The sequence below is a fragment of the Pongo pygmaeus genome, chromosome 9 (assembly GCF_028885625.2).
Source record: "Pongo pygmaeus isolate AG05252 chromosome 9, NHGRI_mPonPyg2-v2.0_pri, whole genome shotgun sequence".
NCBI lineage: Eukaryota > Metazoa > Chordata > Mammalia > Primates > Hominidae > Pongo > Pongo pygmaeus.
In genome coordinates, this window is record NC_072382.2 from 88799703 (window position 1) to 88814971 (window position 15269).

The 15269-nt window shown below is 37.7% G+C and overlaps 2 long non-coding RNA genes across 3 annotated transcripts in view; one reads left to right on the forward strand and one right to left on the reverse strand.

The window, feature by feature from the left end:
- LOC134740271 (uncharacterized) overlaps positions 1–15269 on the forward strand; it is a 332371-nt gene that overhangs the window by 77337 nt on the left and 239765 nt on the right. The window lies entirely within an intron of this gene.
- Positions 5285–6339, reverse strand: LOC129007123 (uncharacterized). Its single transcript, XR_008492239.1, has 2 exons — positions 5837–6339; positions 5285–5457 (listed from the first exon to the last, which is right to left on the reverse strand). It is a non-coding gene; the product is annotated as an uncharacterized LOC129007123 (long non-coding RNA).

Below are 15269 nucleotides of genomic sequence, written 5' to 3' on the forward strand. Positions count from 1 at the left end.
AGAGCTTACATTTTAATCAGCTCTCCAGGTGATCAAGTGCACTTTAAAATTTGAGAAGCACTGCTTTAAGGGCATGCCCAGTACAGGAAGTACAGGAAAGACAGATGCATAGGAACCCGCGGTGTGTGGCAACAGTCTGAGTACTGGGTAATCCAAGACCTAAACAATCATAGCTTAAGAGCTGTGAGGAAAGGTAGTTAAAAATCACAGGTTTCCTTAAGGACAAACCCACAGAATGAAGTATAAACAGAAACAACCACAAGTTGGGAGAGGTGATTATAGTCAGATGTTGTGTGAGAAACAGACCAGGCCCAGGAACAGAATAGATGAGAACTGTCTAATGTAAGGGTCTACACACATCTAAATAAATCAGTAAAAATTGAATTTAAAAATTTCCCTGGTGCCAAACATAAAAGAGAACTCTCCACCGCCTTTTTTTTTTTTTTTTTTTTTTAGCATTCCTTTGGAGAACCTGGAATTATAAATGCTTTCTGTGACTGTTTGAGCTGCATGTAAATCTTTTTAAAAGCTAAATAAGCATCTTAACAGTTTTGCTTCCCAGGAATGCCTTTCTTGTGGGCATTAAAATGTGACCATCAGGGAGGGTGCTGCCCTGTCTCCCTGCCTCTGAGAGAGTTTATCTTAGGTGCCAGCTCCAAGCTGGAACAGACTGCTCACCATAAAATTAAAGTCTTATTTTTCCTGTGGTTAGAAACAATTAACATGTATGTAATAGATTGTATCTGTCTAGAAACATAATTGGTGAGATTTCTTTGTGTTTTGCAATCTCTTTAGTGGACTGTCTGTGACCCACATCGCAGTCTGGTTTAATGCTTGATTATTAATAAGACTTCATTCATTTTTGCGTTTTGTGAAGATGATCATTTTGAGTTAGCAGGATGTTTTACTTTTAATTATTTCCCCAACAGCAATAATGGGAGTAAGAATTGGACAGTCTGTTATTGACTCTGTGTAGGTAAAATGATTCTCATTACAGCTGTTGAAGGACAGCAGAGTCAAAGAGGATGGTGGTTTGATTTGTATCTGAGAGTTCATGATACGTAGTAATAGGTATTCATTACATCTCTTAAAATGGAATTAAAACTGTTTGATGGCATAAAAGCAGGAATTGCTTTTCAGGTAGAAGAGACACAGTTCTGAGAGTCTAAATCTCTTGAGAACCCTCCCTTCTGTGGGAGCCAAGGTCCTAAAGGTTTGCTGAAAAAACACTGACATGATGCAGATTGATTAATAGGGGAAAAAGCATACAAATCTAATGTGTATGCATGAGAACCTTCAGAATAAAGACCAAAAGATACAGGGGAAATTGTACATTTTTATGCTTAGGTTCAAGAAAGCATGGACAGGCATGTGGAAGCACGGTTGGGCAAAGAGGGTGTGATCTAATGTTAATACACAGAGTGGGAAAACTCAGCAAGGCCTGTATGTCTAGATTCTTCTTGGCCTTTCTGAGCATGCGTTCCTTCTTTCTGGGTATGGGGCAGGACCCTCTCTAAAATGGGGGCTTTATGACCTGTAGTCAAACAAGGTAGGTCAGATAATTTCCTTATTTAGGGGAGAATGCTTTAGGGGAGAATGGGACTGAGAGATAGAAGGCCAGAAGAAGGTCAGAGATAAACTTTTGCATCTGAGATTTTGATTTTGAGATTTTGTTTTCTGAGCCCCAGCATCTCAAACTGGCAAGAACAGTGGTCTGTCTGGTTCTGAAAGTCATGATGATGGCCCTGTGGAAAGCAAGCCTGAGCAACCTACCCTTGCCACCACAGGAACCCTGCCTCTGAGGGCCTGGACACAATCACATGCCCTGGCTCACTGATTTTGCCTGAAGGGATTATAGCCCAGAGCAGCAGGATTATCTGTGAGGCTGGTACCTCTCCTCCAGAAGATCCCCACAAGTGTTTGTTTGTTCCCTCAAATAGTTATTAAACATCCTGTGGTACCAGGGTCAGCACTAGGTACTGGTGGTATATGCTAAATAAAGCTCAGGTCTTACTCTCAAAGAGCTCCTAGTTTCTCGAGGAAGAAAAATCTGGCAATGATTATGGCAGAGGGTGGTAAGTGCCATTATGAGTTCTGCACAAAAAAATGGTAAAAGTTCTGAGGGAAACTGACAGCTTGGGGAAGGGTTAGGGAAGCCTTCTAAAAGGGAAGACAGCTGATCCCTGTCTTGAAGCTGGAAATTCAATCTCTCTAGCCTTGGCTCTCACATTTCTTCTCTGTGGCCTGGCTAGTTCCTAAGATCTAAACTTTCCAAGTCTCAGCTTATGTAACCTCCACCAGGATGCATTCAGTGGCCCTGCAAAGCTAGGATAGATGATGCTTTTGTGTGCCTCATGAAGCCCTGCCAGTCAGCCTCACAATACATTGTGAGCTCCTTTAGGGCAGGGACATTTTTGTACTCACCTCTGTATCTTCTGTGCCTAGAATGTTGCCTGGCATACAGGTAGTAAGTACTTAATACATACCTGTGAAATCACAGAATGTTAGGTGAAAAGCAGTTATTGAGGTGTGTGAAAGAGGAGGTTTGGGAGGAAAGGGGCATTATTGACATTATCAATAGAGGAAACAGCATGAACGTATGAAGGCAAAAAGCAGTTAAGTCATTCTATGTAATGAATGACAAATACTTCCAAGTTGCCAGAGCATACATTGCAAGGGAGAAAGTGGCAGGAGATACAATTGGGAAATTAAGCAGAGAGTGTGCTTCAGTCTAATGGTAAATGGAGTCAAGTGCCCTCCTCCATTGATCTCTGTTTCCCTTTGGCAGTTTCTGGGAGGATTGTCCATTAAAATTGACATCTGCTTAATGTGTACATGGTACAGGTGAGTCTCCCATGTGACCCACAGAGTTGTAATATTTCCAGAAGTGGAATTAGAAAACAAATATGCTGGTCTTAAGTGCAGCCCATTGTGAACCGCTGGGCGACCTTCCCCAGAAAGAGAGTATTCATCTCAGAGGGGATCCTCATGCAAATTAGATTCAGGAATTTGGCACAACATGAAACCACAAATATATAATTAGCACGTAATATGTTGCAGAATGTCTGACAAGACCCTGCTTGGCTAATAGGACTTTTCAGCACAAGTGTGTTTATGGACAAAGTCCATGGTGATGGAAGATACAGAGACACTAAATCATTTACAGCTTAGTGTCTATGTATCCTGATCTAACCCAGTTTTGAGACTTAGTACAGTACAATCTTTAGTGGGACAAGAGCTGACCTCAGTAGTGATATTGGGAGGAACCATGGAAATCAGGCAGGGTGGTGCATTGAGATAGATCTGGGTGAGGTGTCAGAGGATCTGAATTCTCTTCCTTGCTCTGTCTGAAATGAGTTCTGTGTTCACTGACAAGCCATATACCTCTCTGACTCTCACATGCCTTATCACGAAACAATTTTTCACTGAGTTGTTTTGAGAATAAAATGAGATCATGGATGTGGAACTCTAAAATAATAAACGATTGTGGCATTTTCTTACTAATAAAAATCAGTGCTGAAACTGACGAAGCAGTCACTATGAGAGTAGCCCAATGCCAGGGGAAGTAGGGGATACAGAGAAGTAAAGCTTCCTATTCTCACCTTCAAGATTTGGTTTTGTTTTACTTTGACAGTAAAGACAAAACCAACATGTACATACAATAGAGAACAACTAAGCACTCACATTTAACGAAATCTGAGTTCAAATAAGAGAGTAATTATTGAGGGATGGAGTTGCTAAGGAAGGCTGCAAGCTGAATGAATTTACGTTTTCTTTTTTCCTCCCTTTTCTTATCTTTCTCTATTCTCACTTTCAGAAAAAAACCGTCACAAGTCTCCACACTTATTCATCATAAAAACTCTCAGCAAACCAGGACTAGAAGGGAACTACCTTAATTTGACAAAATTTACTTATGGAAAAACCTACAACCAATGTAATATTTAATGATTACATTCAAGGCTGTCTGATCTCACACATTAATTCAACACTCTACTGGAGGCTCTGACAATCCAATGAGGCATGAAAGGTTAATAAATGTCACTAAGTTCGGGAAAAAAATGTGCAGCTCTCTTATTGCAGGAAACATTATTGTCTATAGAAAATGCTAAGGAAACTACAAAGAAATTAATAGAACTAATAGGTGAGTGTATCAAGGTTGCAAGATACAAAGTCAATATACAAAAATTAATTGTAGTTTTGTATATTAGCAGAAAATTTCAAAAATAAAAATATTTACAGTATCTTCAAAAGATAAGCAGAGAACACTTAGGTATAAATTCAATAAAATATGCTCAATACCTGTACACTTAAAACTACTAAAGTTTTGCTAAGAGAAATTAGGAAGATCTCCTGAATAAATGCAAGATATACTATGTTCATGAGTTGGAAGACTCAATAGAAAATTATCTTCAGATTATATAAAATTCTAGAGTAAGCCAAAGTAATCTAGAATTGAAAAAATTTAGGACACTAGAGGAACAGAATTACTGACTGATCAAGGAATGAGCAGATACATGCATTTACCAAAACTCATGAAGTTTTATATCTAAGAATTGTATGTTTCATTGAATGTAAATTTTATCTAAGTAAAGAATATAAATCATATTGATCATGTATCTATGTCTCTCTCTCTGTCTATCCATACATACATTTGTGTGGCTGTGTTTTAAATATACATATATTTTTTAGACATAATCATTGAGAGGGTCTAAAAGCTATAACATACTAGTAGCAAAGAGCACATTTTGAGCCCAGATTTTGGTTTCTAAATATCATTCTCTGGTATAAAGAACTAAATTTCCTTGGAGAAACGAATGACTCCAGAGCTGAGGCAGAGGAACTATGAGCTGATCTTGGGACATTTTATTGTTCTAGAAAGTAAGGACTACACACACACACACACATTCATAATAAAGCAAATGATCAAAATGTACATAAATGGTAAATCTGGGTAAAAGTTACATAAGATTTTCTTGTACTTTTCTTGCAATTTTTGCGTAAATTTGAAATTATATTACAGTAAAAATTATCAAAAAATTGAGGGATAATTGAAACAAAAGTCAGAATAATGATACACCTTTAAGGAAGAAAAGACAGAGGCTGTGGGGATAGGGCATATAGGAGCATATGAAGACTTCTGAGGTGCTTGGAAATTTTTATTACTTAATCTCGGTATTAAATACATGATTATCTTATAATTATTATTGACACTCTGAATTTATACCTATTTCTATAGATATGATTACCTTCATAAAACAAAAAGAGACACCAATGGGACAATAAGTTAGCATCCAAGATGACACTGTTTATTTGTGATGAAGTCAGGGCTAAAGCCCAAATCCATCAAGTCTGTTTCTCTGTCATGTGATAATATTGGCCATGATAACAAAGTTAATATGCAGTTAGCCGGAGAACTCCAAATCCTGACCTCTACCATCCATCTTTCTCTACGTGGTCCTAAACGGAAACACATGCACAGAAAAATGCCCTGTTGACTGAGAAGGCAAAACTTTAATGCTGACCAGGTTCTTGATCCCTAAATGAGTAAGCTAGGCAAAGTGTAGACTTTTTCTAGACTAGAGACATGCAGGTCTGACAAACATAGCAAGCTAAATGGACTTCTCCAACCCAGTCTTGCTAACTATACCAAAGTTTTGGATTGTGTGTGATCCTAATGATGAAAAAAAAATTTCACCAGAGCTGCCCACTTGGCAAGAGAAACAAAAAGTCTCTGTCTGTCTAGGCTTATTTATATTCTGCTAAAATTTTTTTCATTTCTTAGTAAAAGCTGCCCAACTAGGGTTCTTGCCCTCAACCAAGTAAAAATGATACTTACACTTGAGAATGGAGTAGAAAGTGAGTTGTGAGCTTGTTCTGGCCAGTAGACAGTATCATCTGTTTTTATTTATAAGCTGTCCTAGGGACCAACAATGAGACCACAGAGGCAGGTGTGCAACTAGAGACTCACCAGTAGTGTAAATATGAAAAACTTGATATGTTAGTCTGTGGTATCTCATGAATAAGTCCGATCGTAACATTTCTTTGTCTGCTTTCTTATTATGTGACTATAAAAAGATGTCAACAGTGCATTTAAATCTTCCTGCAGAGAGGAAATATGCATATCACAATGAAGGTAAGAATATGCTCACAACCATATGTTTGTTCTCACAAAAATATGTGCCAACATAAGAAATGTTCCATTTTGAAGTTTTTGGCACTATGTGGTGGTGGTGGGTTGAAACTTCCGTGGTGGGTTCTTTTGTTGTTTTTTTCTCCTTTCATATTATATCTTTACATTTTTCAGTCTAAAGGTTTCTTTACTACCACCTCCTCCCTTACCTCCTCCCTGCTTCCCAACCTTGATCCTTTGTATTAAGCACATTCCAAACAATGTCATATTTCATATACTTAGAGACAAAGAAAATGGTTGCTTAGCAACAAGGTCCTGGTAAAAATTTTGAGCATTCTTTTACTTTTACTTTCCATTTAGGGCAATGCTCAGGAAGCTGTTTTCAAGGAGATCCAGGACTAGGAGAAAAAGTCTACTTTTCTAGGAGGACATTAATTAAGGGCTTGTTGTCACAATGCAAGAGGCATTCTCAGTAACAATGAGAATGGAGAATGGAGAGAAAGGATTGGAGAGACTTGGTCTAGGGTGGGACAGAGAGCTTCACCTTTCCATTTTCCGTCTAGTTCCTTGGACTTCTCCAAAGCTTAACGTGGGATTCAAATCAATTAGCTGAGAATGAAAGGCACAAAGGGAAGCCGGCCCACGCTGTATCAGCCACTCAAAGTGATTTTGTTTTGAGAGTTTTAGGTATAGACTGGGAATGGCAGAAACTGAAAGTTATTTAGTCTGTTATGAGACCTCCTTAAAATATCTATCTCACCTCTATAGGATGACTATTATTATATTTCAACTGATTTTCTATCAGGGACATTTTCCCACATTATTAAATATTACATGAAAATGTGATTTTTCAGAAACTTACGCTATGGGTATCACAGGACTGACTTACCTATCCCTGATTGAACGTTTAGTTTATTCTGAGAAATTTGCTTCTCTTAATGTTACTTCTATTAATGTTACTTGTATGAATTTACTCTTATACAACTCTCAGAAAATTTCCATAGAAGAGGCGGCCAGTAGCAGAATTGATAGATCTGAAAAAGTCTTTTGTTTCCAACTTTTAAAATATCCTTGACATATGTAGGCTAATTGCTTCCAGAAAACTTGTACTAATACACAAGTGAATATTTTCTGATTTGGTGGGAAATAACATGATGATTTATTTAGATATTATTTGGTTACTAGTAAGATTGTATATATATTTGTTTGAGTCCATTTATTTTTTAATGAAGTTTCTGATCATGTTATTGCCCATTTAGTTTCCATTTGAGTATTGTCTTTTTGTTGATTTATAAAGCTGATTACACAAACACACATACACACGAACACTCAGGAAGTATTCTTTATACAATGACAAATGAAGTAAGAAGGTGGGGTCGCAAGAGGAGGACCTAATATAAAGGGTATACATTTGTGGTGATATTTGTTGAAAATATTTTTCTCAATTTGTTATTTGTCTTTTACTTTATGGCTTTTATTCCCTTTTATTTTTGATGTGCAGTTGTTTTGTGTGTTTTTATAGCAGATTAAAGAGCACAGTAGTGAAGAACAGAGACTCTGGCCTCTATGACGCATTTGACTGTTGGCTCTGACATCTCTGTGATGTGTGATTTTCATCAAATTACTTTAATTTTTTCTGCCTTAATTTTCTTCTCTATAAGATGAGCATCTTAATAGCTTATGGGAGATAATGAGATTTCATCAAATTAAGACATATAGAAAGCATATAGTATGATGCCTGGCACACCACCAATGATACCTGGCACAACACACCAACCACTCAATAAGTTAAAGTAACTAGCATCATGTAGCAAATTTATCAATCTATTCCATTGTGATTTCTCCCATAGCTTTCATGTTCAGAAAGTCCAAATCTCTAGAAAAACTATAAAGTGTCTGTTAATCTCTTATTTTCTTCATAATCTACTTATTTATTTAGTTTGTTTCTTTAATGCACCAGAATTAATGTTGGTCTATGGTAAGAAGTGAGTTAACTTTATTTTTCCCCAAAATGTAAAAAAAAATTTTTTTGTCAATTAAACTTCCACTTATCATTTGTTTGTATAATTTCTTTATCTTTTACAAGTTTTTACATATACTTGGATCTGTTTCTGAATTATCTGTTCTGTTGTTCTGCCTTTTGATTTCTATTCTAGTGGCATATTGGAAAAAATTAGTATAAGTTTTAATATTTAGCAGGTGAATTCTGATCTCATCATTTTTAATATTCTGTTAGCTATTTTTAACTGTGAAATAGTTCAGGTGGTTACTTGAACCATTTTAATGTAATAAAAATATTATTGAGATTTTGAATAGGATTATTCTTATCTATTAATTGATTTAGGGAGACAGTTTTAAAATATTTTTTTTAAATTTAATTTTTTTCTTTGCAAAATCCTCACTTATATCTCCCAATGGATTTTTTTAGTGTTTTCACAAAGCTTCCCACGCATTTCTTGACATTATTAAAAGTTAATATTTTTTGCTAATTGTAAAAATAATTTTCTTTTTGTATTTCTTTGTGTATCTATCTAGATGTAGGAGGAAACAAGTTACAAGGTTCTTAACTCAATCTGAGTTTTCTTCACTTACAGTGCCTTTGTGTGTTACTTTTGCAAGATGTTTGGATTCTGAATCAGGGAATACTTGCCAAATATCATTTAAACTTGAAATGGGGATACCCTTTCTAAAAAGTTATTTTTACTAATTAAACACATTTTTATTCTGTCTCAACTAAATGCTAGGCTTGTTTATAAAGATATAAATGGTTCCTGCTCTACAGAGCTTACATTAGATAACTGATTTAATGACAGCTGTGGTAAACATTAGGGAGAATGGCTGCTGCACAAGTTGAGGGTCTAACTAGGGATCCAACCTCATGTAAGGTTAGAGCAGGTCTTCTCTAGGAAGATTTGACATTCGAAGTGAGCTCTGAGGGATTAATAGGAATTAACTAGGCAACCTGTGGATATTCCTGACAGTGCAGTTGTTCAGAACGCAGGATGTTGAAGGAATCAAGACAGGGCCTTTGCAGCTGTAATGCAAAAATGGGGAGTGAGGAGGGATGTGGCATTGGGTGAGACAAGTCATTGGTGGGAGGGTCATAGTAGGGTTTTTATCCTTAAAAGGAAAACAGTCACCTTGAAAAAAGTTAAAAATAGAGAAACTATTGAAGCATCTAGTACCATGTATATATACGTATTTTTTTTTTTCTTGGAAACTGGGATAGTTCCCATGGTTATTTTGCCATGGTTCTTGAAGAAATAGTTCTGTGATAGCTAACTTTCTTTAGCCTAGAGGGAGGAAAGTCTAACTTCTCCTCCAGATTTCTTGAAAGAGGAGTTTGCTGCACTAATCAAAGCCCAACCAAGCTGGTATCTGCCACAAGATGGAAAAGTATTGAAGGTACTACTGACTTACAGCCCTGTTTGCTGTTCTCTAGTCAGTACTATCCGGGGCAAATCACGGCTCCTTTTGTAAAAGTAGCTGTGAAACACAGTTCTTTCTGTAAGTTCATGGGTGATGAATCCCAAAAGGGCTTATAGAATGTCAAATCGCCAGCACAGTCCGAGGGACAGCACATTCTCTAATTGAGGCAAGAGAATTAGTTAGGGTAAGGTTTCCCAACTTTGGCTTTTCGGGTCAAGTAATTCTTTATTGCGGGAGGCTGTCCTGTGCATTGAAGGCTGTTTAGCAGCAGCAGGTCTGGCTATACCCACTAGATGGCAGTAGCACCCTCGCCCGGTTGTGGCAACCAACTGTTGCCCCCCCGGGGAGCAAAATCACCATGGGCTGAGAAACGCTGAGTTACAGATATTATAAAAGTGCTTTCTTTCATAATTAAAACCTTATACTCATTTTTTGCCATAAATTCACTTACACATTGCAACATTTAACAAATCAGATTCCTAATTATCACTGCTAATTCTCCTACAGTGTACAAAGCACTGCCGTATGTGTCTGCTATCCATTTATTTATGTAAACATTTATTAAACACCTGCTTTATGTAGGCACTATGCTAGTTGCTAGGGTTACAATTAAATGAGACAGTATTGCAATATCTTCTCCTAAGCTACAGGGGGAGATAAAAACATGAGTATATCATAGGGGTCTGATAGAAGTCTACTGAGAGGTGAAAGGAAGAATGGTTAGAATCTTAGGGGTGGAGCTCCCAGGAAGTACAAGGTCGAAGTGAAGCTTGGTGTGGAAACCTGAAACACAGGCAAGTCTTCTTCAGGCTGATAGATTTGGGGAGTGGTCGGGAAGCTTAAGACTTACAACCATATATACATATGCATATACATATACATACGCATATACATGTACATATAGATATACATATGCATATATATATATAATTATTTTCGGGGGCAGGGGACGGAGTCTTGCTCTGTCGCTCAGGCCGGAGTGCAATGGCACCATCTTGGCTCCCTGCAACCTCTGCCTCCCAGGTTCAAGTGATTATCCTGTCTCAGCCTTCAGAGTAGCTGGGATTACAGGTGTGTGCCACCACGCCCAGCTAATTTTTGTATTTTTAGTAGAGATGAGGTTTCACCTTGTTGGCCAGGCTACTCTGGAACTCCTGGGCTCCAGTGATCTACCCGCCTCGGCCTCCCAAAGTGTTGGGATTACAGGCGTGAGCCACTGTGCCCGGCCACAACCCATGTGTTATAATCACTGTTTCAAGGATGAGAAAATCGAAAGGTTAAACATTTAGCTTAGAGTCACTTATCAAATACCAAAGTTAACCTGTCAATTTAACTATTCCCTGGCTTAACATTTTTTGTCTTTTCCAGTGAAACTTGGTAGTAGAATAAGAAAAACTCAGGGAGTGCTCTTAACAAATAATTTTAAAAGACAACCTCCAATGATAAAAAAATTGCTTTCTTATATTTGTATATTTCAAAAGGCACATTCACAGACATTCTCTCTTGTGATTCTTCTACAAACCCTATCAGTCAGAAAGGTGATGCATTAACATCTCTGCTCCATGGAGAGAAAGAGCATTCTCAGGGAGTGTGTTAAGGTACAGTGCTCACAAGACATGCCTGCCTTTCTCAGCATGGATATATATGCATATCTGGGAACTCGCAGAGGGCACTGTAATGGTTCCTTGTATTTTAGCTTGTCATTGTATTTTAGCCCAGGGTACTGCCATCATTTTCGTATCCTTGAAAGCAGTTCAATTTCTGCGTTTAGAACTGAAATTATAGTGTCTCAAAGCTGAATTTAAAAGAGCAATTTACTGCTGTCCCCATGAAGAAACAGAACCAATCAATATAATAAAAAAATTTAAGATCATTCTGTACTTTGTACAGTTGCTCTTGCAGTCATGTGACTCATAGGGAGCAGCAAACTGCCTGTCATTATGGAATATTTAGAAAGCAGAACAGTATTTGGTCTTAGGTAAGTATGCAAGAAATGCATGCTGGTTAGATGAATGGATAGAAAAGTGAGTGGAAGGATGGGAAGGAGGATGGAAGGTTGGTTGCCTCTAGGAATGACAGACAGTGACCTGTTTCTCAGCATCCCGCCCCTTATTGCTTTCCTGTTTTCTGTCAAAAACAAGTTCCTTGTTATTGATTTCAACAGGGTTTCTAATTCCATTTATTATCTGAAAGAAGGACAAAAGCAGGTGGAAAATGCTGAAATGAACATTTTAGTTTAGAAATCTTCCCGAGAGAGAGGCGCTCAAAACCCAATGTGTTTGCCATGGATACTCTAATGATCAGACTCACACTTGGCCTCTCCCCCTTGCTCTCTGCCAGATTCAGTGGGTTAATCGCTAAGTCCCACCACATCTCCCTCTAGGGAGGCATTTCAAAACTGTCCCTTAATTTCCCTGTCTGTTCTTGTTGCATTTGCTCAAACTCCCATCACCTCATCTCTGGCATAAGTGTCTCAACTAGTCTATTTTCTCCATGTCTTTCCATTATATCTTGAGCAGTATATTCAAACTAAAATTTAAAAACTTATTTTGTTTTTTCTTATGTCCTCCAAAGTTTTCAATGGCTGTTCATAATAAAGGCTAAATTTCTCATTCTAACAACTAGGCCTTCCATGATGCAGCCCTTCATGTTTATTTCTGCATAAATACAAATAAAAGCTGAATGATCTCTTCACTTTACCAAGAACAGATTTTACACATCACAATATCACATCTACCACTTATTCTTATGTCCAATATTTATTGAGCACCTATTTTGAAGGCTATAAGCCAGACCGTGAGCATCAGAAAAAGACAGAATAGGAAAAGACAAACTCCTTTCCTCAGGGAGCTCAGTTTCCCAGAATCTACAGATAAGGTCTTTTATTACAGAGTAAATGTGCTGCAGCTGGATAAGAAAAAGATACTGGAGGAGCTCAACAAGAGGGCACCCCCAGACTAAATTGAGTGCTTTCTTCCTTGGATCACCCTTGTATCTCTAGCTCAGTACTTCCTGTATTATAATTTTACAACTATCCTGTTTTGTAATTATTGATTAACCCTGAAGTCAGAGATGGAGTCTTATTCAGCATTGGCTCTTAAAAGCCCAGTTCAGTGCCAGACCAACACCCATCGACACAGTGACACAGACCAACAGTGAGCAGTTGCTGGTTACTTACTGTATGAGAAGTGCCATGCTAAATGTTTATGTGCATTTTCCCAATTGATTTCCACAATGTAGTGGGCATTATTAATGTATTATTAATAATATCTGTATTTTACATAGTGATATAAAATAGCTTGACCAACAACTATTAAGTGGAAGAGCTAGGATTAGAAATCAGGTCCGTGTGATACCAAAAATTGAATTCCTTCTATGAACATATAAATCATTTAGTGACGAATGAAGCTTCTCTTTCTCTGTGGGTGCATTCTCTTTCCCTAGAACTTCATAAAGCCTTGGAAGAAGTCAGGCACATTCAAAATTTATTTTTGCTTTAAAATGACATTTGTTCAAGCTGAATTGATAGAAATGAAAATTAGTTATTTCAGAGAAGCCACAAGCTCCAGGCACATGTAAGGTGTTCGGACAGATAAGTGTGATGAGTACTGTATGTTGGTGTTGAAAGGGTTGCGAATGGAGCCCACACAGTTATGTAGAGGGAATCACATTATGTGTTTGGCTTCATGTGGCTGATAAAATAATGAAGCCAGGGGAAGGAGATAGTTCCTTTTTAAAGGGCTTCACCAAATTTCCTTCCTTCCCCCTCTAGCCAATCAAGCTGCTTCTCTTTGTCCTCTGCTGAGAGGTGACTTTTCATTCTTCTCCAGGTGCAAGCATCAAAGAAATGGAATCATAGGGGAAGAAGCTTGCCCGTGTAGAGGGAAAATGAGCTGCACTGGGTTTGGCAGGATTTGGTGGCTGTTTCATGTTGGCTATTGTAATAAGTTAAGGGAATGGGAATTATGCTAATGAACAATACTAGTCAGTTGCCTCATTCCTTTCCCATCATCTGAATAAATTCTTGGGCTCAGGAAAGGTTTTGTAGCCTTGAGGGCTTTTTAAATCCTCTTACCATCCTGGCTCAGCTGAAGTAAACCTTGAAGATACACTCCAGGTCAGAGCTTTTCAGAGGAAGGGGCTATGATAAAGTGGAAAGAACATGGAATTTGACTACAGGAAGTTCAGGTTCTGACTGTGGCTTGGCCTCTTACCAGCTATGTGAACCTTCCTGAGACTTAGCTTATAGTTTGTAAATGGAGATAAAATACCTGCAAAGGGGTTTTGAGGACTAAAAACAATTTTACTTGTGAAGGAGTCTAAAACATGAGAGACATTTCATATGTTTTCTTGTCTAAATGTCCAAGGTGAAGACTCCTTCCACCGTCATTCCTGCCCCAGTGGATTTTAGTGGAAACTGGTCTTTGCTGATTCATTGGAATAACTGATTAGGGCTAAGACCCAAAACTAAATAGTTGTGTAAGAGAGGCCCAAACCATAAATGCGTAAATTATCTCCAGCTTCTTTCCTTGGGCACCAAAATAAATTCTGGCATTTGCTGCTCTTCTGAGATTTGCTTGGTCAAATCTCTTTATAGGTCTGCAGATCTCCTGGAATTGACCAAATATTTAACATTTTTTTCTCTTTCTCTCATAACTCTATAATTGTTATCTATTGTACTTATTTAACATACACTAAGAGCTGAAATCTTGTCTCAAACTAATAAGGGATATATAATGTATTATCAAAATACTATGAGAATAGCCTCTGTCCAAAAACTGTTGGCTTTCTGTTTGAATAGAAGAGACTTGCTCATAGAATCTGCCTCAAATCAGCCAAGACATTTGCCATCTTATTTTACCACAGTCAACCACTTGTGCCTAGGTGATGTAATAAAAGACGGGGACTAAGCTCGCCTGAAGGCATATTTGTGCAAGTTACTAACTCTGGGTGGAAGCAGTCTAGTGACCTGATGAGTAGAGTACAGGCCTGTACAAACAAATATCAGGGCAGAACTTTAACTTGAAGTCTTTCTCCAGTCATGTCCTCATTTATAGAATTATGCTGCCTTAAAACATTCCGTGTGTGTGATGTCAAATTCCCTTTATTCCAAGGCTTCCCACACATTACATTGTAGTTGGTCTATAGATAATCCCTCTAAGGCGAATATATGGGAGATTAGGCTGTACAGCATGGTTTTAATTTGGATAACTTCTTTTTTATTTTCTTGATTTATTGTATCTTTGCTTGTCAGTGAAGTTAACTGGTCAGAAAAAATAAACACTGATCCATTTGACCTATCAGCAACCATTAGGCAATGTGCCTAATAAGAAATTTATTTGTTTATTAGTTCAGTCATTCATTCAACACATAAACATTTATTGATGCCTTATTAGACTTGGCTGGGCACCATTGAAAGTTACAAAGATAAAAAATGGGACTCCAAAAAAGAATTAAGCTCAAGTGGGGGAATAAAATCATGTAAACAAGTAATTATGATACTTGTCCTTGAAAACTCTGCAAAGGGGTGTTGTTATCTCTAGAATACATCTTGGGTTTTACTAGACACTCATCTTTTGTGTTACCACGGCACACCGAGCATACTGCTTTGTTAGCATTTAGCAGTATAATATTGAAATTCTCTTGCTATTTTTCATCTTCCAAATGGAAGATGTGCTACTCGTGGGTACAGACTTTCTTTTATCTGTAT